The sequence below is a fragment of the Gymnodraco acuticeps genome, unplaced genomic scaffold (genome assembly GCF_902827175.1).
Source record: "Gymnodraco acuticeps unplaced genomic scaffold, fGymAcu1.1, whole genome shotgun sequence".
NCBI lineage: Eukaryota > Metazoa > Chordata > Actinopteri > Perciformes > Bathydraconidae > Gymnodraco > Gymnodraco acuticeps.
The window spans coordinates 252,003-279,032 of NW_022990993.1; positions in this window are offsets into that span (position 1 = coordinate 252,003).

The window sequence follows — 27,030 nt, forward strand, 5'->3', positions numbered from 1 at the left end:
GGAGAAGAACGAGGAGGAGATGGAGAAAGAGGAGGAGAGGGAGTGATTTTATTTTATTTGTGTATGTTGTAAATGTTCTTTTTTTAAATAAATGTGTTCAGTTAGTTGGTTTACAGTTGACAGTTCATTTTCAGTGTATGTCTGTAATTATAATTAAGAATGTTAAGAGAGGGGGGGGGGGTGTTATTCAGGCTGTTGTGTATTAACTGTTGTAAATAACACAATTATATGATAAACCCAGCTTTAGTGTAAAAAAATACCATGAAGATGAGCTGCATAGAGAAAGGGTTCTAGCAATAAGCAAACAGAAATATAGACTAAATGTTTTACACAGAGAAAAAGTTATACGCTTAAGCTGCCTGAAATATTGACAAAACGTATTGCATGGAGAGAAAGTTAGAGCATTTAGCCCACTTCAATATGGGCAAAATGCATTGCATAGGCAGAATGTAAAATCCATGAGTTCAAAAAGGTATCACGGTAATCCAGATTGTAAGAAGCGAGTAACAGCTAGCAACAAATTGAAGAGGCAACTAATGCAAAAAATAGAGGCATTTGATTTGGTAATGCAGCAGTTTTTGGCCAAAGTTAAGAATGGACCAGTTGTTGTATGTAGCTGCTGCGAGAGGTTGTTATTTGAATATCAGGCCTTGCACTGTAAAAAAGAGAATTATAAGGATCAAGAACTAGCTAACAAATGCATCAGAGAAACATATGTACACACATGTACTGATGACTGTGAAGTACCCTGTGTGGGGATTGAAATTTGGAGAGGGCAGCTTTGTATCTGCAGCAACTGTGATAAGAAACTTTAGAGTGGTGTGATGCCACCTGAATGTGCTCTAAATAATCTGGCAGTACACCCCATTCCCCCAGAATGGGCTTGTTTGAACAGCAGAGAGCAGCATTTCATTGCCAAACATATAGCATTTAAGAAAAGGTGGGCAAAATGGAGTACATGGACCGGTGACGTGTGTTCCAGCCAATATCGTCCAAACTACTCATTTGCTCCCCCGCTCAAAGATGGAAGGTTCCATCTTACGAGTAAAGTTAAAGCGTAAGATGACCTTCAAAGGTCATTTTAAATATCAATTTGCAGACACAATGCACATAAAGCGTGACATATTTAAAAAGAAACAATAAGCACTATAGGGATGTTGAATTTGATCAAACTTGGTCAAATGAATTTTGTAGGGAGGAAGAAGAGAATGAACAAACCCACACCAAGGAAACATCATCAGAGGCTGCTGAGGAACAGCCATGTTTGTTTCAGGACATGGATTTGATGGCTGTGGAAACTGATCCGGAAATTGCAGATCAGTTTTCAGAGAGAGAACTGAACATGGCCCCATCAGAAGGCAATAGTCCTGCAAAAGAAAGTTCATGCATTCCTGTACGGGTTCCCGAGGTTGAGGAACTTGATGACGCTCTGCTTAATGAGTTTAGGAGGGAACAGGATGATGACTTTGTAGACAATCTGACCTTGATGGATTTGCCAACTAACGAAACGTCTGATGCTAATGTTGATGTTGGACAGGAAGTGTTGGATCAGTATTTTGATAGTACATTAAATGTCGCTCCAGCAGAGGGTAACGGCCCGTCTACACTACAGGTGTCAGTACCAGATATGTTCGGGCTACCAGATATGTTCGGGTGTATTTCCGTCGCATCCGTCTACTCCCAGCGCTCTGCTCCCAGCGCTCTGCTGCCACACACCGGCCGTCTGCGGAACTGCAGCCGGAGGAACTCGGTACAGCTTGTTATGTGTGAACGATCTAGATCCCTCCGCTTCCCCATAATGACCGCGAAATTTTCGTGCCATAGGTAGTAGTATGTAATATTTTCTTTTGTTCTTAACTTTCATGACAGAAATGGAGAGCTTTTATACTGAGATAAAGCACTACGTGCTCAATGGTGGTTACCACAATCTCACCATCGCCGCTGAAAAGCCTGATAAAAGGAAGGCGTTCATTTGGAGGGCATCTAAACAATACCTGATCAAAGGTAAGTAACAGAATAAGACCATGGTTAAGTCACGAACATACGTTTTTATTATGAGGTATAAACCCCCTGTACATGTGACATCATCACATCCCTTTACTTATAGGGATCAATAAAGTATATATCTATTTATCTAATGGTGTTTTTTGGTGCAAAAGTGATCATACCTCTAATGGTTTATCATATTGCAATTCCAAAAATGTTCAGTAAATCGCAAGGACTCCACAGCTTGTTTCTCCTTTTTCTTTTTATACACACTTTACATTACTGTAGTTGTTACGTCTAAACCCCATTTGCCACTGGATTTCTTGAACAGCTTTTAGTCATAATGTCATCTCTACACATGTCTAAATGATTGTTTTTTTGTTCCTGATGTGCCAGCTGGAGATTTGTACTACACATACAAGGACAATGAGAGGATGGTTGTATGCACCAAGGACCAAATTATCGATGTCCTGAAGGAGCGCCATGATAACCTGGGTTCCGGAGGTCATGCAGGGAGAAGGCGCACCACCGAGAAGGTTTTGGCAACGTACCACTGGTCCACTATGCGGGAGGACGTGAAGAAATGGGTGGGAGTTTTTGACTGATTATTGATCTACAGAAATGTGTTGTATGTGTACATTGAAACAGAGTGAGACAGTTTGAGCTCCATCAGAGCTGTCTAAAAACATATTTCAGAACTTTAACAGTTTAATTCTGTCTCCTCTGAAAGTTTTCTCTGTTCTATCATTTTTATACCTAAAGTTTTTTGTTTTGCTGATTGAAAATGTATGATATTTGCTACGGTTGATGAGTGTCCCCGCTGCCATTCACATGAGGCCATTAAAACGGTTGCACCCGTACTGCATCCCATTCATGTTCCTGAGGCATGGACTGTCCTTGGTGTGGATCTCATTGGCCTACTTCCCTCCACTGCTAAGGGCAAAAGGTACTATCATGATGGGCTGAAGCATGTGTAACCTCCTTTAAAGGTTCTAAACGTGAAGAATCTGGTTTAAAAAGAAAGGAAATAATTTACAGTGATTCTGTATGTATTTACAACATTCTGCATTTTATATTGCAGATACATTCTAACAGCGACTGATCTGTTCACGAAGTGGGTGGTAGCAAAAACGCTCTACCACAAAACAGCTGTTGAGGTCTCAAAAAAGATCGTAAATATTCTTCTCGATTTCGGTCTTGTCGAGAAGATCATTACCGACCAAGGACGGGAATTTGTATCTAATACAGTGTATGTGTTATGTGTAACAATGTAATACGATTTTTCAGGTAATTTGGTAATTGGTGTACACTAAACCATCTGCAGGTCAACCGTGGTGTTTTTGATGCACTGGGTGTAAAACACTGCATCACTTCAGCGTACCATCCCCAGTGCAATGGCCAAGATGAGCGTACAAACCAAAACATAAAAAAAGCACTTGCAAAGTACTGTGGAGAGGACCAGAATGACTGGGATTTGACTTCTTGTTTATCTTTCTTACAGTGCAGACGCTTTTCTGCTTGCTCCTGCCTCTGCTTACTTTTTATGCTGATTTTCCTATTCTTATTCTCTGAAAACTTCGAGCAGCGGCTCCTGGACATTAACTTATCACTGGGACAGTTAATCTTCGTAAATAGACGGAGGGTTTCAGCCATATTTCAACATTTTTACGACGACCTCAGTCTTACAGTAGCGTGGCCTAGCAACAGCTAAAGCCTGGTAGGCTACTGCATGCTATTTAGCTTAAGCTAATCTGAATTTCTATCCACCAGGGCGTGCAATGATTTTGCCTCCTTTTTCACTGACAAAATTCAGAAAATCAGACAAGCAGTCAGTGCCTCTGCATCAGGAACAGCAAATGTGTTGTCCCTATCTCCACTTAACATCAATTCAGACATCATGACACAGTTCCATCAGATTAATGATAAAAACCTAGAGGACATTATTCAACTTCTGAAATCCTCCTCTTGCTGCCTTGATATTATTCCAACAGGATTTTTCAAAGATGTTTTGCCTTGCATGGCCTCAGATCTACTTACTTCATATAGTAAACAAGTCTCTTCACTCAGGTGTTTTTCCACAGGCCCTGAAAACTGCAGTCATTAAACCGCTCTTAAAAAAGAATAATCTAGATGCTTCAGTAATGAACAATTACAGGCCCATATCAAACCTGCCATTTCTAGGTAAAATCATTGAAAAAGTTGTTTTTCAACAGTTGAGTAATTTCTTGCATTTAAATAACTGTTTCGATGTGTTCCAGTCAGGCTTTCGTCCAAACCACAGCACTGAGACTGCTCTTGTAAAGGTCTTTAATGACATCCACTTAAACACAGACAGTGGCAGAACTTCAGTGTTAGTATTATTAGATCTCAGTGCTGCGTTTGACACTGTTGACCACAGCATATTACTAGACCGACTGGAGAACTGGGTGGGACTTTCGGAAACAGTTCTGAATTGGTTTGAATCCTACTTAAAGGACAGAAACAACTTTGTTTCTATCGGTAAATACACATCTGAGTTGACAAATATGACATGTGGGGTTCCTCAAGGCTCCATCTTGGGGCCTCTTCTCTTTAACATCTACATGCTACCACTGGCTCAGATAATGAAGAACAACAAAATAAGTTACCATAGCTATGCAGATGACACACAAATTTACGTAACAATTTCACCAGGAGACTATGCTCCAATTCAAACACTGAGTAAGTGCATTGAACAAATCAATGACTGGATGTGTCAGAACTTTCTCCAATTAAACAAAGATAAAACTGAGGTAATGGTTTTTGGAGCCAAGTCAGAACGTATAAAAGTTAGCGCTGAGCTTCAGTGTGCAATGTTCAAAACAACAGATAAAGCCAGAAATCTAGGTGTAGTCATGGACTCTGACCTGAGTTTCAACAGTCACATTAAAACTGTTACTAAATCAGCCTACTATCACCTAAAGAATATATCTAGGATTAAAAGACTAATGTCACAGCAGGATTTGGAAAAACTTGTCCATGCTTTTATCTTCAGTAGACTGGACTACTGTAATGGTGTCTTCACAGGTCTCACTAAAAAATCTATTAGGAAGCTGCAGCTGATTCAGAACGCTGCTGCTCGAGTCCTCACTAACACTAAGAAAGTGGATCACTCCTGTTCTGAAGTCTTTACACTGGCTTCCTGTGTGTCAAAGAATAGATTTCAAAATACTGCTGCTGGTTTATAAAGCACTGAATGGTTTAGGCCCAAAATACATTTCTGACCTCCTGCTAAATTATGAACCATCCAGATCTCTCAGGTCTTCAGGGACTGGTCCGCTTTCTGTCCCCAGAGTCAGAACTAAACATGGAGAAGCAGCGTTTAGTTATTATGCTCCAAATATCTGGAACAAACTCCCAGAAACCTGCAGGTCCGCTGCAACTCTGACTACTTTTAAATCCAGGCTGAAGACTTTTATTTTTGTCGCTGCTTTTAATTGAACTATTCATATCTTAGACTGCACTGTAACTTTTATCCATGTACTTTTTCTTTTAATGTTTAATTGAACTATTCATATCTTAAACTGCACTGTAACTTTTATCCATGTATTTTTTCTTTTAATGTTTATTTTATTAGCTTTTCTTTTTAATGACTGATTTTAAATACCTTTTTCTTAATGTCTTTCATTTTTTGTAAAGCACTTTGAATTGCCTTGTGTTGAAAAGTGCTATATAAATAAACTTGCCTTGCGACATTTTAATTTAATATTGTGAAAGTGGCGCGAAGATGGCTGTTGGTCGGGTTTAGGGGTATGTGTTTAACGGAGCGTCCACAATACAGCTCCAAAAAAAGCTTGGAGCTGGGCGTGTCTGAAGCTTGGGGATGTTATTCAAGCAACACGACCAACAACCAATCACATGAATCTCCCGCCCCCGACATACAAAGCAAAAACCCCCGGGGATTTTATGGGAGCAATATATATATATATATAACTCCCCAAACAGGCGAAAACCTACCAGTTTCACCCACTGTCTCTGCCACCTCCCTCCATGCCTGGTTCCTCCGGTTTGTATCCGGGTAGGTGAAGAGGGTCTGGTCATACAAAACCGGGTGATTCGCTACGGCGATAATTAGTTTCTCCTCCATCTTTTTTGGAAATATAGAAATGAACGGCGGGACATCTCTCCCAGCTTAGACGCGGTTTGATTGGCTACGGCTTGATCTGTCAGATTTTCCGAAACGGGATTTGATTGGCTGGCGCTGGCTACTCCGGCGTCAGAAGTTGAACATTGTTCAACTTCTGTCGCCTGAGACGCCGTAGACGGACCGCTCTGCTACCCACAATTCAGTTCGGCGAAAAAAAGCGGCAACGTGACGTCACCCCATTCAAAGTGAATGGGCAGATTGAAGCTCTCAACGCTGCAGACGCTGCAGACGCTGTAGTGTGGACGGGCCGTGACTGTCAGTGAGCAGGACCGGCTATTAACGGCCCGTCCACACTTCAGCTTCGACAGCTTCAAAAACGGTTTCCAACGCGTCTGCTTATTCACTTTGAATGGGGTGACGTCACGTTGCCTCACTTTTCGCCGAACTGAATTGTGGGTAGCATAGCGGTGCGTCTCCGGCGTCAGAAGTTGAACATTGTTCAACTTCTGACGCCGGAGTAGCCAGCGCCAGCCAATCAAATCCCGTTTCTGAAAACCTGACAGCTCAAGCCCTAGCCAATCAAACCGCGTCTAAGCTGGGAGAGATATCCCGCCATTCATTTCTATATTTCAAAAAAAGATGGAGGAGAAACTAATTATCGGCGTAGCAAATCACCCGGTTTTGTATGACCAGACCCTCTTCACCTCCCGGGAAACAAACCGGAAGAACCAGTCATGGAGGGAGGTGGCAACATGCTCGCTAGCGCCACCTGTGAAAATTCAGTTTCCGAAAAATGTACATAGTCGCAGCGTAACTCTGATGGACCTGACATTTCGCCCACTTATCCGGGCGGAGCTGCTCTACATATTATCCTCTCGTATCCCTAAGCTCCGCCTACTTTGAACGTTAAAAACAGTGAAATATTAACTTACATTTCGATTTTTTGTTTTTCAACACCAAACTTAGTGCACAGCATCAGTGGAGGGTCAGACACATTACCTTAGGAAATGAGCACGATGTGTGGAAAAATGTGGCCGACCAATCGAAACGTATTAGCAAAAAGGTGTGGCTTAGACATAAATGCTCATAATTCATCCACAATGTATCCACAGATTTTGGTGGATAGGTTAATTCTGTCTTGTGGAATAGGCACACAAAAGCATGTTCATTTTGGACAATAGGGAGCGTCAAAAGCACAAAAAATGTATACCTCAAGAACGGATGGACGACATATATATATTTTGTCATAGATATACTGGCAGGATAACTATAAACTGAGATTTAAAGTGTCGCAACCAATGATGAATGTGGGCGTGTCCTACACAGTTTTTTTAAAAACACTTACGGACACATAACTTTGTGTTAAAATTAGGGCCGGGACTCGATTAAAAAAATTAATCTAATTAATTAGAGGCTTTGTAATTAATTAATCGAAATTAATCGCATTTTTAATCACATATAAATATTTGACCTGAGAACAGTGAGAAGCAATTTTTTTCACATGGATTTTAGTATACCATTAGGCGCATTCACACCGCAGTACTTTTCCCACAAAGGTTCATGAGAACTTAGTTCATGAGAACTCTTTGAACCTGGGGGTGGATTAGGCAAATGAAGCCGCTGACGTCACTTCTTCTTCTTCTGCATTGGGTTTACTGGCAGGCAGCAAACCACTTCACGTCGTATACTGCCACCCAAAGTCCCCGGCCGGAAGTCCCCGGAGTTGGGGACTGGCTTCAGTAGAAGCTGCTGGGAGTCCCAGCAGCCTTCCGAGTAAATCGCCAGAACGCCGACACCTCCTCATCTCCACCGCTCCCATGTTTTATTTTGTGTTGCCATAAGTTAGTCTCTCTGCGTTTCTGCGCTGGGCTAATGCTAATAATGCTAATGCGAGGACAATAAAATGGCGGCTTCACAAAACTTTTTGGGAGTTTTACGGGGCGTGGTTTGCAATCCGCCCAGCCAATCAGAAATATAGCTCTTTTCTCACAAGAGAGCCGTACGAAAGTCCCTGCTCTCTAGCAGCTCTCTGCTCTCTAGCAGGGACTTTCGGTGGGGTAAAAAAGGTTCTCATGAACTAATTTTAGTACCGGCTCTTTTTGGTGTGAACGCGATAAAAGAGGCTAGCTTCCACGCTAGCTGCTATATGTTTTTGCATTGAGGTGATACTTGAGGCTTGATGTGCTGCGGTGATATGCAAATTCCTTTTTGCATAATTTGCACACAACCGTGCTCTTATCGACACTTCCATCCGTCCGTTTTTTAAAACAACATTTCCCACTGTTGTTCACTGTGGTTTGTTGTTGTCTGAAGTCATGAACGTTAGTTGGTGCTCCAGTATAATCGGTACGCCTGAAACTCATCCAGTGAGAAACGTTCCGTGGTGCAAAAATAAGTGCGATTAAAATGCGTTTTTGTGTAATTAATTAATCTTAATTAACGCGTTAAAGTCCCGGCCCTAGTTAAAATTAGTTACGGCCTTTACACTTGGAACACACGTGACAGCGCACAACCTTTTCCAGACTACAAATAAATCGTATGTTTTTGCAAATATGGCTCAATAGCGCCCCCTATTGTGCGGTAGTCACATATAGTTTCTCCAAACTACCCGAATCTAGACACAGAAATTCCTCATGGAATTGCGGACATATTTCAAAATGGCTTCCATTAGCCCCGCCCCCCATAAAGTCGGCCATTTCGAAAAATGTGCGGGTAGCGGGGCGGGTACGGTATTGCACGTCGCGGGTGCGGGAGCGGGTCTTGAAAATCAGACCCGTGCAGGACTCTGACACACACACACACACACACACACTTAAACACACTCACTGCTGGCAATGATGTTGAGTGTTACTCCAGCAGCTCCCTCTGCTTGCGGCACATGCAATTACAACAGACACATATACACTCAAACACACACATACAGCTCTTAAAGCATATCATCAGGCTACAGCCCATGTATATGTTATGATGTGAAGCACTATTTGGTTTCATGAAAAAATATCTACCGTTTATTTGTAGATATCTACTAAAGCATACAAATAAATTGGTAATGTAGGCCTGTCACTTATATTATTGAGTGATATGTATTATACACACTGTTCTGCTTTCTGCAGTGACCTCAGCAGCTGTTCTCACTGTAAATGTCGGCTCACAGTTAAAGCAGTTGTATTAACAAAATACATAGCCTAATATCCAGAGGAGATGTGATTAGTGAGTAAACAAACGGTAAAGGGCAGAAAGTCTGATGCACATTTGATCATCTTAAATAACTTATAATCACAACGGGAACAGTTTGCAGAGCTGTGCTTCCTTGACATTAGCTGCGTGTGGATAAGTCCAGCTTTGTTTGACAATGTTGGCAATCTAATGTTTAGATGACATATTAACCTGTTATATTGTACGTTAAATGAGCTACCTGTGCAGTATATTACATGTTTATATTTGTAATGGTTTTATTGCAACCTGCCTGTTGAAAAGTTAATTAGCCTTTGAGAATATGTTCCATTGAAGAGAAAGTAATGCTTATTGTTTGCTGTATAATATATTTAAGTAACTGATTCTCATTATACTTGTAATGTTGTATTTCTCTGTTATAGACCACACATACATATAGTCCAGGGCTGGCCACTTTGGAGTTCAGCATGGAGTGAGATGACAATATTAGTTGTTGGTACATTGATTAATGTTCATGCTATTAATTGTGTAATGCACCTCTTTCCATTAGTCTTTACTCTTTTCAGTGAAAATATTATATTTTCTGCTGTTGATATGTGTATATTAACTGTTAATGCTTATCTTTACAGTTTCATGTCTTTGAATTACACTTATACCTGTTTACATCGCACTATGTCCCCACTATAGCCTGTTGTGAAAAAAAGTTTAATTTTATTTACACTTGGTCTCTGTGGCCTGAAATGGACTCTGGAGGATACATCAGTGTACCCTCGGTTATAGCTCCTCCAGAGAGACTCCTCTCTCCTCTAAATCAGACTATTCTTGGTTACATTAGATGCAGTAGCGAACCGTGTCTATCACAACTGGACCTTCTGTAGACACACAACTTTGAAACTTTCTCTCCCTCTTCTTCTCATGCTCCCTGTCACTCTCCTTTAACTCCTCCGGTGATGTTCTTTTATTTGAAGATTGTTTTTTGCCCGGCGCCCGCTGGTTTTAAAAACATTTTGCCTAATGGTTAGGTGGCGGGAAAGTCTGTAGTGAAGGAGTGCGCTCCCGCAGCAAACAGCTGTTTGCTTTTCACCCAACAAAGACAACCGCCTCACGAAACGCTATGTTGTAGCGTTAATAAACTAAACTATTTAACAAAATTGCTAGTCAAAATACCAATACCACAGGACCATTTAAAAAAAAATCAATATTGTTAGTGGCCCGAGCGGGCAAGTGCAAAGTACGTTATGTTGGCCCTCTAAATAGTGCTTCCGGGCCAGCGGGCCGTTTATAATGTCGAGCCCTGTTATGGTTCTACCGCAGGATTGCCTGACTTTGCCGAGGTGTTACAGATGATGTTGATTCGTGACAAACTGGCCTTTGTTGTCAGACTACAAAATACAATGAGCACCCTAGCAGCTACGAGTTAGAGAACACCAGCATGTGCTTTACTTGAGCAAAAAGAGATGGCTGATTTTTGCCCTTTGGCTGCATACACTCTGGCAGGAAGACGACTGACTACTTTAAAGCACTACATTTGCCTCTCCTATTAGTTATGAAATGTGAGTAAAAGTTGGCCAGCTAAGTTTCAAGTACCTACTTTTTCTTACGATGTAGACCTTTTGCTGGAGGCAGGCAACCAGGCTTACCAAAAGGATGGCACCCCGTTGAGCAACCCAAGACTGAGAAGTAGCATTCTTGAGAAATTAGCAGAGGAAATATTTCGCTATACAGCATACCCAACCGGTGTACACGTTTTAGCTGTGATAGAAGCCTTGGTAGAAAAGTACCCATGCCTCAAAGAGCCAGGGTCTTTGAATGGCATGTATGGTTTCATATCTTATTTTACCTTAACATTTATTTATTTATGCATTTTTTTTTATCTCTCCAGTTTTAAAGGACATTTTTGGTTACTGTCCTATAGTATACATTGGAATGATTTCAAACCTATTTATCCCAATAATTATAAAGGAGTGCCTTGGAAATATGTTTACATAAATTGTGACCAAACCGTTTGAACTTAGACTAAAGTGAACTATCTAAACACTCAGAGTCCTTACCTCACTGAGCTGTAGTTATCAGCCTCTCAGTCCGACTGGAGAGGACTCTCCTCCACATTATTGTAGAAACATCTTCTTCTTATATCCGTTAAAGCAGCTAGCACCAGATTCTAATAACAACAGCGCCGGTACCGGTGCACCCTCCCTCGCTCACTCGCATTTTGGCTGTGAGCTGCGGGCGCCAGATAAGCCAACATCCCCCATTTTCATCACTTACAGCGCCCATCGTACAGGGCAAATGAAACGTGTAACCGGGGTGAAAAGGGTGTTACATTTACTTAATTGTGAATATTGTTACATCAAGGCCGAAAATTAGGATGAGCCCCAACGGTCAAAAATGTTTTTTTCCCTCCCAGAGCTGTCAGCACAGCGCCTCCATAGATCTGGCGCCCTAGGCGAACATCTATCACGCCAGTGCTACGGGCCGGCCCTGAGTTCATATCATAGGTTCATATGCAACTCGCAAATATATTTCTCTCTCTCTCCCTTCTCTCTCTCTCTCTCAATGTACGCAAATGCGCCTTTTTTCAAATGACACCACCTGCGCACCAGTTATGTGCAGCCCTGATTATAGTGCAGGCCTTTGTCAGATGGTATATTACGACTTATTTTTTCTGCTTCGAATAGTTCTCTCTCTTTTCACCATACCTGTGTTTGCATCCCTGTGTATGATTTTCTTACCTGGAATTCTGCCTTTTTGAACAGACTTTTTGAGTCCTAGCTATATTGTCTGCAGTTCTAGGGTTAACATGAATCTAATATGATTGTCATCGGTCTATATTAGATTTAAATTAACTGTGTATGTAATGAAGATCATAGTGTGGGTTGAATCCATTTTCATAACCACTGTCTTTTAACTGATTTAAATGCGGAAACTGAGATTATTCATCAGAAGTTTGTATGACTTGACTTGCTTGACTCTCACCACAGTGACTTGGGACTTGCTCATGACTTGCACATGTAGGACTTACTTCCACCTCTGGTATTCATTTTTTCCTTCACTCCACAGTGAAAGAGACCAAGGCGAAACGTAATAGGAAGCTGATTGTGGACAGTGTGAAGGAGCTGGACAGAAAGACCCTCAGGGCCCAGCTGTCGGACTGGTCAGACATCATCACCACTCTGGCCCCTCCCACCAAGAAGCTCATGATATTCAAGGAGACCGGAGGGGTGGAGAAGCTTTTTTTTTTTTAACCCCTCCCACCAAGAAGCTCATGATGTTCAAGGAGACCGGAGGGGTGGAGAAGCTTTTCTTTTTTTTAACCCCTCCCACCATCGGCGACTTTTTCCAACTCAAGCCAGTTCAAGGCAAATCCTTGTATTTGGAGGTCATGCTATGTGATTTCTGGACTGAAAAATTCTCGATTGCTCATTTAAACACCATTGTACGTCAACAGGACACCGTCTTTGCAGAACTGTTGAACAGGTTGCGTACACGAGCTAAGACCACGGCGCTCGTTGCCAGTGACATAGCTATCTTGAAAAAGTGTGAAACCGGGGAAAGCACTTCAGCGTTGCATATTTTCGCAACAAATGCACAAGTTAATGACCACAATATTAGACAGTTGTCAGCATCATGTCCAGAGAACCTTTGTGTGGAGGCACTGGATTATGAGAAGAATCAACAATCCGGCCGCATGGAATTGAAAAGAGGGCACTTCAGAAATGTGTACAAATCCTATTTACCTGAAAGGTTACCGTTAGGAAAGGGTGCACGAGTGATGTTGATAACAAATATTGATGTGTCTGATGGCTTGGTAAACGGAGTCCGTGGGAATGTCGTAGACATTGTCAACAATATCCACAACACCGAACCAAAAACTGGATTTCAGGCAAAATCACACCAAGTAACCCGACAACAGCTACGGGACACATGCTACAGGGCAATGCGACCAACTGGCTACAAACAGGTCTCCAAATTACTGACGAACATTACGATAGAACTACTGCAAACCTCTTGTCCAGAATCCAACGCCTATCAGAAGAAGAGGAGCAACGAGCATGGACGGTTGCCGGCAAATGGGCCAAATCCAAATACCCTCTAATGTTAAACAGAGTTTTTACTGAAACAGCAAAGGATCTACTCCTCATGGGCATAAAAATCCCCCTGCACCCACCATCTTCCCCCAGAAAAAACACCTTTACCCCCCCGACCAGAAAACACAGAGACCGATGATGATATAAACCAGAACTCTAACAAAGAACAACCCCTCACGGGGGACATTCCCCAAACACCTGAGCCCATTAATCTGACCATAACAAGCCCTACCTCCACCATCGAACCACAGTCACCAACGACGATTCACTTCTCCCCCAAAGACCAAAACTTCTCACCGGTCATACCACTTACCCAAACAAAACCCAAGCAAATGGCCAGTGTCAAAAGGAAAATCTTGTCCGACATAATCGACCAGGAAGATCCAGATAATTGACAATAGAGGATTTCAATCTCCCTCCCTCCCCTCCTACCCCCCCAATCAACCTCTTCAAATGCCATGAACACAAGGGAAACAAGAACAAAAATTGGTCACTAACCCCGAGCAGACAAACCTTAATCATAGGGGCCTCAAACATTGCCCGCCTCCCGAAAATCAAAATATACAAATGGATTGCTACCCGGGAGCCAGTTTAATCTAGGCCTACCACCTGATTAAATATAAAACGCCAAAACGGAGAAGGTACTCCTTTGCTTTGGTCTAAATGACCGCAATAATAATGACACAATTATGTTGGAGGATAACCTCCAGAAACTACTGACCGCAGCACGGGACACATTCCCCAATGCGTCAATTCATATCCCTCTTATGAAGACTCCCAACAAGCAACATCAGAAACATCGAGGGTCTAAATACCATCATCCAACGGACTCCAGGCCACATCGCTAGGATTAATAAGAGGGACTTCCTAACAGGGAAAGACCAGATCCATTGGTCCCCGAACACAGCCAAGATCATCTGGAATCATTGGAAAGCTTCCCTGGACTTATAAAAAACCTGGACACAACACCAGCTCCCAAAAAAACCCTCCAAGAAAGAAGAAGACATAAGGGATCGACTTTAAAACCTTAAACAATTTAGAAAAATCGTCCTGTTATACTGTTGATTGCAATCATTCTGGTTCTAAGTATTTTTTTTTCCCACCAACATTGTTTTAAAAAAATAAAAAATGTATCAAGGTTAGACATGGTGGATCGATTTCAGTCCAGATATATTAAAAAATAAAGACAAATTATCTGTCTTTTTTAAAAGAGGGTCTACTTAAATCTTAGTTGAACCACGAAACTTTGTGGTTAGACTAAAAAGTAGAAACGGTTAACTGACCAATTCTACTTAGTGAAGGCGTTTAAATGTCCGCTTACATTCACTCTTTAAATATTAGTTTTTGAGAACGCAAATAGAAGTATGACCTGTCTGAAAGGCATTTTGTAATGTTTACGGTTTGATCTTTGGAATATATCTTAATTTATTTACTAATGAGCATACCATTTTAACTCTGCTCATATATAGATAAGTACAATAAGGTTTTAATGTATACAAAATAATTGATTTTTTCCAAAAAATCAGTTGCAAATGTTATGCTATGCTAATCTATACTTGTGGGTGACGTCATGATTCTATGAAGATGTAATAAATATCTCTAAAAAACAAATGTAATTTTTATGCTACATGCTAGGCTAATGCTAAGGAGTAACGTCATAATCTTATGACCTATGAACCCATGATCTTTGACCCGGTTGTTATACCACTAGCATAATGCTATTCTGATGCTACACGCGAAGCTAATTATGTTGCTAGGAACACAAGTTAAAGCATAACAATACTAATTGGAATGAATTTCCTCCCTAATTATGAAATGCTAAGCACAATGCTACTACTGAGCTAATAGGAGCCTTAGGAACGCTTTATCTTTACTAAGCTATCACTAGGCTAATGGGAGCGTCAATATATCATAGCCTTAAGAACCTTTCATCTTTACTAAGCTACCACTAAGCTAACAGGAATGTCAATATCTCATAACTCTTTGAACCTGTCACCTTTGACCCGGTGATTATACAACTAACTGACTACAACCGACTACAACACATTGTTCCCATGGATGTATAATAAGAACAGGATACAGCGTGGGAGGCGGGGCCTCATTCATTCCTATGAGAGTTGCTCATTGGTGCATGATGATAAAATGACCCAACTTTTGAGAGAGCGAAACGTCAGATTACCCGGCATGCCTGAGAAGTACCCGTATGTGCGCTCATAGAGCATTCGCAACTTTAACCAAAATGCTCATTCACATCAAGCACGTCAATTTGCGTACACGTAACAGCACCACACGTTCATGATGGATTTGATATTAACCAGGCGGCAGTTAGCAGCTAGCTAGTAATTATGCTAATGTACACATCAATCGTTATGTACTTATATTACGCTGTAACAGGATCTAGTGATATCCAACAGAGCTTCATTTAGCATGAAAGAATCATTGCACTGTGTATATATATACAGTGGGGCAAAAAAGTATTTAGTCAGCCACCAATTGTGCAAGTTCTCCCACTTAAAAAGATGAGAGGTCTGTAATTTTCATCCTAGGTATACCTCAACTATGAGAAAAAAAATGAGAAGAAAAAAAAAAAAATCCAGAAAATCACATTTATTTGCAAATTATGGTGGAATATAAGTATTTGGTCAATAACAAAAGTTCATCTCAACACTTTGTTATATACTAGTGCTGTCAAAATTATCACGTTAACGGCGGTAATTAATTTTTTGAATTAATTGCGTTAACGCATTTAACGCATGTGCAGAATGGCCCGCCCCATACGTGCCACCAGTGGCAGCGCCAGGGTATGGCTGGGGTAGGCTACACCAAGCCCCCAGGAAGTGCGCCGGACTCAGATGAAAATATTCGTGCTGGCCAAACGGCGGTACTACACTTCCGTTTGGTTGCCAGGCCCGGAAACACTTTTTCCCATTGATTTACATGGGGAAAGAGTGGTCTGTAACTCGTTGGATAATTTTTTTTAAACTAAATAAACTACCCAGTATGAACACTTGTATAGACCTTATTAAAAACATTCGTTCCTCAAGTTGTAAAAATGTGCTAATAACGTTATTCTGAGAGTTATTTCCCTCTGCATTATGAACGCGCATCTAACCCACGGGACCGCGCCGCCCGTCACGTTCATGTTACGTGTCCCGACCAATCAGAGCACACTGTGCTCACAGGGAGGGTGGGGCTGGAGCTATTGGAGCTACAACGAGCCGTTAAAGGCAGAGAGTGAAATTCAGTGAATACACGTAGTTTACAGAGATGCTGTTTGAGAAACCAATGTGAGTTGCGTTTATCTTTACCCATGGATAAGAACGGATCCATATCGTCTCACTGCCATCCCACGGAGCTGTAATAATGGATATATTGCACATGTTTGCTGTAATTCATTATCATACTACATGGGCTGTATGATTACATCTTGTACCGTAAATGTTGTATTAAATAAAGTTAATATTACCGACATTATTAACGTCCCTGTAGCTTCGTATTGCACTAAGAAGCTTATTGCACTGTATATAAATAGGCTATATATAAATATATATATATATATATATATATATATACAGTGCAATAATTATTTCATACTAAATGAAGCTCTGTTGGATATCACTAGATCCTGTTACAGCGTAATATAAGTACATAACGATTGATGTGTACATTAGCATCATTACTAGCTAGCCGCTAGCTGATAACTGCCGCCTCGTTCATATCAAATCCATGATAACAACAAACCATTACCATGCTGGGTAATCTGTGACGTTTCACTCTCTCAAAAGTTGGGCCATTTTATCATCATGCGCTAATGAGCAGCTCTCATAGGAATGAATGAGGCCCCGCCTCCCACGCTGTATCCAGTAGGGGTGGGCGATACCAAGTATTTCAGGGCCAGTATCATCGATACCGATACTTTTTTTAATGAAAAGCGTCTTATGTACTTTCATATAGGGGAGAGCTGCATGACATGATTTTTGAGCTGAAATCATCATAAATAGACTAAATCTGAATTCATTTTCATGAATAAAGACAGGACAGTTTTTATAGACAAATACACGTTTTACTTTTGCAAATTTAAAGTGCAAACATGAAAAATAACAATACAAAGTGGCCAAAGTAGCGAACTGTCTTCTTGCACACATCACAGTTCGCTAAGTTTTAATTGCCAGTTGTGAAATTGCTCCACACAACGCTGCTCTTTCTCTCAGCCATCATGCGCGTGTGTGTGTTGCACTCGCGAGTCGCTGGCTGCTGCTGTCCTGCCCTGCTGGCTGCTGCTGTCCTGCCCTGCTGGCTGCTGCTGTCCTGCCCTGCTGGCTGCTGCTGTCCTGCCCTGCTGGCTGCTGCTGTCCTGCCCTGCTGGCTGCTGTCAGTCAGCTTGATAATCGGCGTTCAGGCAGGGAGCCTCGAGGAGAAGAGGACAGCAGTGCAGAGAGAAGAAAAGAGCATATACTTGTGTTCGTCTGCACATAGTTTTTTGAAGAAATTGACGAGTAGAGGAGACGAGAAAAAAAGTATAACAGTATCGATCCTATTGGCTCTAGTATCGATATTTTGAAACGTAACGTAATATCGGAAGTATCGATATTTTGGGATCGATCCGCCCACCCCTAGTATCCAGTTCTTATTATACATCCATGGGCTACACCCATACCAAGAAATGGCTTAGCCCCACCATGAAAAATGATGTTAAAGGAAGCAAAATAAAGTCTGCCAACTCGCGGAGTAAATTGCACAGACAGCAGTTAGTAAGATTGATTTCAGTAGCCACGGTTTTGAAAACTTTTGTCACGTAGTGATCGTCTTCTCAATAGAACATCTTTGATAACGGCGTGGTGTTGTTGCAGGAAGTCCCGACGGAGAATACTTTTTCTGTAGTACAGGGGTGCACATAACTGGTACGCAGGTTATGTGCGTAATCTGAAATGCGTACCGTCACTTGTGTCACAAAGCGCATTTGCGTACCGACGTACTTGTGAAGCTTTTCCAGAAGGCGGTTAGATCACCGGACGACAGAGTCGGTCTCCGTGTGCACAGACAGGGCTGCTGTTAACGTCGGTCTGTACAACGGAATTGTGTCAAAACTACGCCAACCGGCAGCGGAGGGAGACTCCCCCCCCCCCCCCCCTTCACTGGAGAACTGCGCTAAAACAGCTGATCACAACGTTCACACTCTGTGGTCAAGAAGTACTCCACGAGCCGCCCCCTCCGTCGACTTTCCTGAAGTACTTCCCCGTTGATAGAAATCAACACGTAATGAATTAAGACCCCACGGTTTGATGATTGATAGGTGTGTGGGTTGTCTTTCATTTTGACACGCAGAAAATGTTATAATAAACATCGATACTGTATGTTAAATGGATATATCCGCCTTCTTTCCATTCCCACAACAATATACATAAATAAATGGAATATTTTGGAAAATAGTTCGAATGGTGATTAATCATGATTAATTAATTTTTAAGCTGTGATTAATCTGATTAAAATTTGTAATCGTTTGACAGCCCTATTATATACCCTTTGTTGGCAATGACAAACGTTTTCTGTAAGTCTTCACAAGGTTTTCACACACTGTTGCTGGTATTTTGGTCCATTCCTCCATGCAGATCTCCTCTAGAGCAGTGATGTTTTGGGGTTGTCGCTGGGCAACACGGACTTTCAACTCCCTCCAAAGATTTTCTATGGGGTTGAGATCTGGAGACTGGCCAGGCCACTCCAGGACCTTGAAATGCTTCTTACGAAGCCACTCCTTCGTTGCCCGGGCGGTGTGTTTGGGATCATTGTCATGCTGAAAGACCCAGCCACGTTTCATCTTCAATGCCCTTGCTGCTGGAAGGAGGTTGTCACTCAAAATCTCACGATACATGGCCCCATTCATTCTTTCCTTTACACGGATCAGTCGTCCTGGTCCCTTTGCAGAAAAACAGCCCCAAAGCATGATGTTTCCACCCCCATGTTTCACAGTAGGTGTTCTTTGGATGCAACTCAGCATTCTTTCTCCTCCTAACACGTCTAGTTGAGTTTTTTACCAAAAAGTTCTATTTTGGTTTCATCTGACCATATGACATTCTCCAAATTCTCTTCTGGATCATCTAAATGCTCTCTAGCAAACTTCAGACGGGCCTGGACATGTACTGGCTTAAGCAGGGGGACACGTCTGGCACTGCAGGATTTGAGTCCCTGGCGGCGTAGTTTGTTACTGATGGTAGCCTTTGTTACTTTTGTCCCAGCTCTCTGCAGGTCATTGACTAGGTCCCCCCGTGTGGTTCTGAGATTTTTGCTCACCGTTCTTGTGATAATTTTGACCCCACGGGGTGAGATCTTGCGTGGAGCCCCAGATCGAGGGAGATTATCAGTGGTCTTGTATGTCTTCCATCTTCTAATAATTGCTCCCACAGTTGATTTCTTCACACCAAGCTGCTTACCTATTGCAGATTCAGTCTTCCCAGCCTGGTGCAGGTCTACAATTTTGTTTCTGGTGTCCTTTGACAGCTCTTTGGTCTTGGCCATAGTGGAGTTTGGAGTGTGACTGTTTGAGGTTGTGGACAGGTGTCTTTTATACTGATAACGAGTTCAAACAGGTGCCATTAATACAGTTAACGAGTGGAGGACAGAGGAGGCTCTTAAAGAAGAAGTTACAGGTCTGTGAGAGCCAGAAATCTTGTTTGTTTGTAGGTGACCAAATACTTATTTTACCGAGGAATTTACCAATTCATTCATTAAAAATCCTACAATGTGATTTCCTGGATTCTTTCCCCCCATTCTGTCTCTCATAGTTGAAGTGTACCTAGGATGAAGATTACAGGCCTCTCTCATCTTTTTAAGTGGGAGAACTTGCACAATTGGTGGCTGACTAAATACTTTTTTGCCCCACTGTATATACTTATAATAATGAAGTAATATTAACTTTATTTAATACAACATTTACGGTACAAGTTTTAATCATACAGCCCATGTAGTATGATAATGAAATTACAGCAAACATGTGCAATATATCCATGATTACAGCTCCGTGGGATGGCAGTAAGACGATATGGGTAAAGATAAACGCAACTCACATTGGTTTCTCAAACAGCATCTCTGTAAACTACGTGTATTCACTGAATTTCACTCTCTGCCTTTAACGGCTCGTTGTAGCTCCAATAGCTCCAGCCCCCAACCTCCCTGTGAGCACAGTGTGCTCTGATTGGTCGGGACACGTAACATGAATGTGCCGGGCGGCGCGGTCCCGTGGGTTAGATGCGCGTTCATAATGCAGAGGGAAATAACTCTCAGAATAACGTTATTAGCACATTATTACAACTTGAGGAACAAATGTTTTTAATAAGTGTTCATACTGGGTAGTTTATTTAGTTTTAAACAAATTATCCAAAGATTTACAGACCACTCTTTCCCCATGTAAGTCAATGGGAAAAAGTGTTTCCGGGCCTGGCAACCAAACGGAAGTGTAGTACCGCCGTTTGGCCAGCACGAATATTTTCATCTGAGTCTGGCGCACTTCCTGGGGGCTTGGTTGTTCCATCCAAAGCAATGTACTTCCTGATTTTTCCCGCCAGGTCGGATTATGTCACTTCCTCACTTCCTTTCAGACGGCTGTCTGCTGACTCACGGTATGTAAAACGGAGGAGGAGGAAAATAATAATGAAATCTGTAAAAATGTATATTTAAGACGGATTAATCAAGGTCTACTCAATTACATTTAATTGTTTACATGATTTAAACCTTATATTAATTCACATTTTGGGGAAAACATGTTTTAAAAGCTTTAGAAATACTTATATGGTGCACAGGCACACAATGGCAGAGCAGTGGTGAAACGCGATCATATTATTTTTGAATTTGCATTGAAAAATGGATCTATCAACATTGGTAGTGATTAGGTTTAATTTTTAATATCTTATAGCTGCTATACCAAGACTCATTTGGGGAAAAACTGGTTTAAAATACATTAATAGATTTCGTAAAATGGCCGCCGTGTTTTTACTGTTTACATTTCTTTCAGATTTACATTGATAAATTGATCATTTAATGTCGGGATTGATTAGGTTTTATTATTAATATATTAGAACTGCTAACCTAAGACTCGGTTGACTAAAATTATATCTGAGAAGCCCAAAAAAATACATCGTGTTTACCTGGTTTCCCCAGCTTGGTGAGGTCCTGTCTGAACTGATGTGATAGGTCACTGGCACTGGAAGGCCTTTCATTTATTTTCTCTAAAATGCATCTCCACAAATGGCTATCAAATAAACACAATTCTCGGATTATTTTATTCTAAAAATAATCTTCCATTTCATCCAACAATAGATTTAGCACCTAACCTTTAATCTGACTACTAAATGTAACCAGTCGGGCTCTATGCCTAAACTTAAATTAGTATCCATCAATTAGTAGACCATCTGACCCTTAGTTTGACCTCGAACCCTAACCATTTTGACCCCTTGCCTAATCCTAAAATGAATCTCCACAAATGGCTATCTGACCTTCAATTCATACCAACAAAATTAATTAATGGGACACTCTTAACTAAATATCAAATAATAGACCATCTTCAGTCTAACTGCGGACTATTTTGTTCCCCAAGAATACCAGCTTACCCTTAATGGGACCATTAACCTTGACCACTCTGGCACTTTGCCTAAATCTAAACCACATTATCTCCCGTTTTTTCATTCTGCTCTTCCAACCCCTTTCCGGAACGAGCCCTCTTGGGGGACAACGAAAGGAAACGGGCCAAAAACAGATACGGCCATTGCGGCAAGAGGAGGCATCCTCCGTGTCTGTCTTTCAAACTTAAATTACCCTGTCTACTTTACACCTTTACATATTTATGACTCAGTCATGATGCCAAAGCTAGGGCATATGCCGACACGTCATCTAGTGCGAGTGCCTCTCCTTGGATCTCTGTATAACCATGAAGTCGTCTGGTGGCTTTTTACCTAACCTAACTCTTAAATCACAGCTTTTGAGGTTCCATAGAATATGCAGTAACAAAGATGATTTCAAAATGGCCACCAAAACGCTTTTTGGTGCATTGACCTCTAGAGGGTATACTCGTTCCTTTCAAAGAACATACTTTAGAACGTTTCAACAGACGAAACCCGTTTTGTTCTCCTCCAACAAATTACCGTTTATTGCTACATATTCCCAGTCAGCTGTTAAACTAGTCAAGAGTTATAAAATCCAACTTTCAAAACATTATGGGAAAACCGGACATCTTACAAGACCACAGTATAATTGCAGCGTTTAGGAAAAACAGAAACCTGCAGTCTTACTTGGTCAAAGCTAAGATACAACCCATATTGACCCCAAAATCCAAAGGTCACGGGGATTTTTTTCATCAACAAATGTGGTTGCGCAGCAAATACAACAACAATGTTTATACAACACAGGATATGGGCAGCCTACAATCTAAAAATGAAACTTCGATACAGCTCAGTTGCTCTGGAAGCAAGTTCAGTGCCTTGCCGACACCTTTTGGAAGAGATGGAAAGGAGAGTATCTGTCTACTCTGCAGAGCCGCCCGAGCACGAGAGTGCTAGGACCCAACGGTGTCCTAGCACGAAGGAAGTGGACGCACGACAAGCCGAACGTCAAAGAAGGAGATGTTGTCCTTCTCAAAGACAGTCAAGCCCATAGGAACGAATGGCCAATGGGATTGGTTGTTAAGACTTTTCCAAGCAGTGACAAGAGGGTCCGCAAAGTAGAAGTGCGGATTGTGAAGGACGGGACAGCCAAGGTGTTCCTTAGGCCTGTAACAGAAATTGTTGTCCTTCTTGCAGTCTTAGAGAAAGAACTCTTAATATGTTGTTTTCAGAGGACATTTCCTTTCAAGTTCAATTGTATTTGTCGTGATATAATGTTATTATCTCAAGCGGGGAGTGTGCTGCCTATTTCTATGTTTATAGAGTTGGGACATGTTTTTTGGCCCACAGTGAGCGCTCCTTGGTTTTGTTGGTTTGCTGTGGGCGTGTCAGAGTGAGCGCTCTCTGCTTTGCGAGGATCTTTGTAAACGGAGCACGGAGATCAACACATGGAGCAGAGACCTCATGTAAACTGTGTTCGTGTCTGTGATGCTTGAGCCTTGGAGACTATTTGTCTTTTTACAAAGTAAAAGAAGAACAGTAAAGTCAAGAAATAAAACCTTGCATCTTTATTGGAGGACTTTTAAATGTTAGCTAACTGTCTAGCTACGCATAGGGATACGCGCTGTAAGGGTAGAACAAGTACTGATATTCACAGTAGAATTATAGCAATATTATTTATCTTACACAAAATGACTATTGACCAAAGCCACGCTAGGTGTTGTTCAAGATGATTACAACATCATAAAAACAGTATTTGAGAAAAATGGTACTCCAATAATCAGACAGACTTTCGTTTCCTTATCACAGGAGTGGGGACAGCTTGTGGTGAGACTGGACATCTGGCACCTGATGCAACGTTTTGCATCATTCTGTGGAGGCATGATTTCGGCCCATTCCCAAAACGCCCCCTACACCCTACCCCTCCGTTTGCGCGTTCACGCGGAGGGTCCGCCATATTGAGGGCTGTTCCAAAGCCCACTTAAAAATAAAACAGCAGATTAGGTGACCAAGTGTATTCTTGATTTATTTTACAAATTTGGTGCACCCAAAAGACTGCGAACAGATCAAGGCGGGGAATTTTGCAATACGGTACTACTTTGAACCATTATGACTGCCCATTATGTGCTAACTTATTTCCTGTTTGTCCCAATGTTCACTTCAAGGTCAACTATAACCTTTGTGAGAGGCTTGGCATCAAAAGAAACCTGTGCTCACCGTACACCCACAAACAAATGGGCTGGTCTGTGAAGCTGACCGTTGAGCGGCCCGACCAAGCAAGGAGGCAGAGGCACAGAATTCAAATATAACCCGGTGTGGGCATTTATTCATCGCTGTGGTACATGATACAGCCTCAATATTGCTGCCCAGGTGAACACAGTCACCAGCCACAAGGATCTCACCCGCCTCTCAGCCAACACATACAGGGAAAACAGAGCATAAATACTTACACACTAATCAGCACAACAAGACACAGGTGAAAAATTAAATGGCACAATACAAAGGTATATTTGTTCATAGAACAACAAACATTACTGTTCCTATATTAACTAATCAGAATTGATACCTAAAACAACAAGAGTAAATAAATCAGCAGCTTCATCTTATATTAGAAGCCAATTTCTGTTCCACCTTCTTGTGTTTGTACTTTACCTGAATTTAGGTCCCTGAACAAACTGGTGGCAGGTCAGCCCAAACGGTGGTACCAACTCCTCCAAGGGACGATGTTTGCTCTGAGAACGAAAACCCAGTTGACCACAAAGTTCAGTCCTTACTATCTGATGTTTGGGAGGGAGGCGAGGTACCCGTCAGAGGTGCCCGAGAAGTATGAAGTAAGATCTGATAGTGTCCTCATCCTTTTTAATTATTCATAGTATTTCAAACATCTATGTTTTCTCAACGCTTTTCTGTGGCAGATAACGGAAGAGAAAGTCAGCAGCTTGGTGCAAATGGAGGAAGTCTTCGAGGGACTCAAAAAACAGGAGGCAGTTTTCGCGGAGGTGAAAGGTAACATATCAAAACGCCAGGATAAGATCCGCAAGAGGAAAGAAGGTGGGCAAGTGGACCATTTTCAAGTGGGGGATTTCGTTTTAAAACGCAACAAAAGGTCGGAACAGAGGAAAGTTAGAGGCAGACATGTTGAGACCATTCAGGATCCTACAAATTGAGGGGAAGGTAGCGGACCTTGCTACAAAAAAAGGAAAAAAGACTGAGAGCGAACATTGATCATTTGAAACACTATGTCCAGCCAGAGGAGAGGATCTCTGCTAAATAAAAAAAAGTGTTGGATCCTTCTCCTCTGGCTGCTCCACACCCACCTCCACCTCCACACCCACAACAGACTGCCAGGCACGAGTAGCATCCTCTGATGTAGAGACTTGTAAGTAAACTGAAACAAAGTACACCTCAAAGTATGCATTTCATTAATAACTAACATGTTTTTTTAACAGTAATCCGAGACATATGGGCAGGGAGGAGGAAGGAGACGCTGTGGGCCAAGTATGGCCCATACAAGGTCTACAGTGAAAATCTTTTGGTCTTGGCCCCGGGAAAGGAGTTGGAGGGAGAGGTAAGCGTACTGTATATGAAACATGTAAGTAGGCAAACTGATAATTCTGAAAATGGGTTCAAAAGATACTGGTGTATACAATGAAATGCATAAAAATGCCTTATTGTGTTACCTTTTTCAGCGGGCACATGCAAACATGAAAAATACATATTTGAATTCACTCAGAAAATGTTGAAACTGACTTGCTGTTGTTGGAGTTTTGAGGTTTTTACAACCCCACTCTGCTCCGCGTGTCGTTTTGACGAGTCCTGCTTAAAATCATAACAGGAAGGAAATCAGACAGAGAACACCCGGATACCAGTTTAAACAATAATCTGTTTTAATTATCAAAGGTAATAATGCAATGCAATATAATACATTACAATACAATATAATATACTACAATTATATTGTAATGTGTAAGGAGTATGCCGGCCCACTCCTGCCCTGGTTCGCGTGCTGCGGAGATCCTTCCGGTCCTGACAGCATGTGAAGAGAGAGCGAACGCCAGGAATCGACAGGAGATATACCAGAATAAGAAGGAGGGGTTAGGTCAGCTGGTCAGCAGAAAACCAAACAGGCTCACTTTGCAACAAAACACCTTATCACACAAGTCATGGGTTTCTTTATGAAAGCCATACTTGGTTGGAAATGTAACAGTCATCATCTCATGGCATCCTCAAAACCAGCTCACCAACAACGCCTAACTGTCTCCATAGCCCCAGGCCATCTCTGAACTTCCATTCACCCATAATCAGCTCACCCAGAATGAGAAGGACCATTGTTTCTCTAATTGTGTGTGACTCAATTCTCCTGCTCCTTTAGGAGTCCTGAAATTAACGCACATACATTTCTCTCACAAAGATAACACAAAGATTTCATCCCTCATATCTCCAACTTCTGGTTACACAGACTGCTTATTAATTAAACCCACACAAAGACTATTCAAGACATGTAGACTTCCCTGAAACATGACATGCTAGAGATCTTAAGCAGAATATACTCTCATCCACCGAGCCCCCCTGTCCTGCATACATACACCTCCCCCACAGAGCAATAAAACCCTGTTTACTCCAACCAGCCCAGAATGTTTATAGCCATTTTTAGTCCTTACATTTATGAAAGGATAAAACAGAGAAATCAATATAAAACACAAACACAGGTATTGTTTGAACAGTATTCACTTAACTGCTACTATTGATAACCACCAGAGAAACCCAAGGGACCTCTTTTAATATCTATCTGGAATTTGCAACAAGACTTTCTGCCATTTCAAATGTAACACACTTCTTAAATATCAGATGATAATAATCTTCACTGTTCAATTTTTATGCCATTTTGAAAATATAAAATGTCACTGACCCATTCGAGCAAATAATGGCACCCAGAAAGAAGCTGTATAAGCTTGAAGACGCCGTGGAAATGGTGTTCGCTGACTCTCCGTCAGAAGATGAGGATCTGCTTCGGCCACAATCAGACCCTGATTATGAACTTCAGGAAAGGTATGTACTCTCTCTGTTTGTATCTATTAGTTGTGTATTT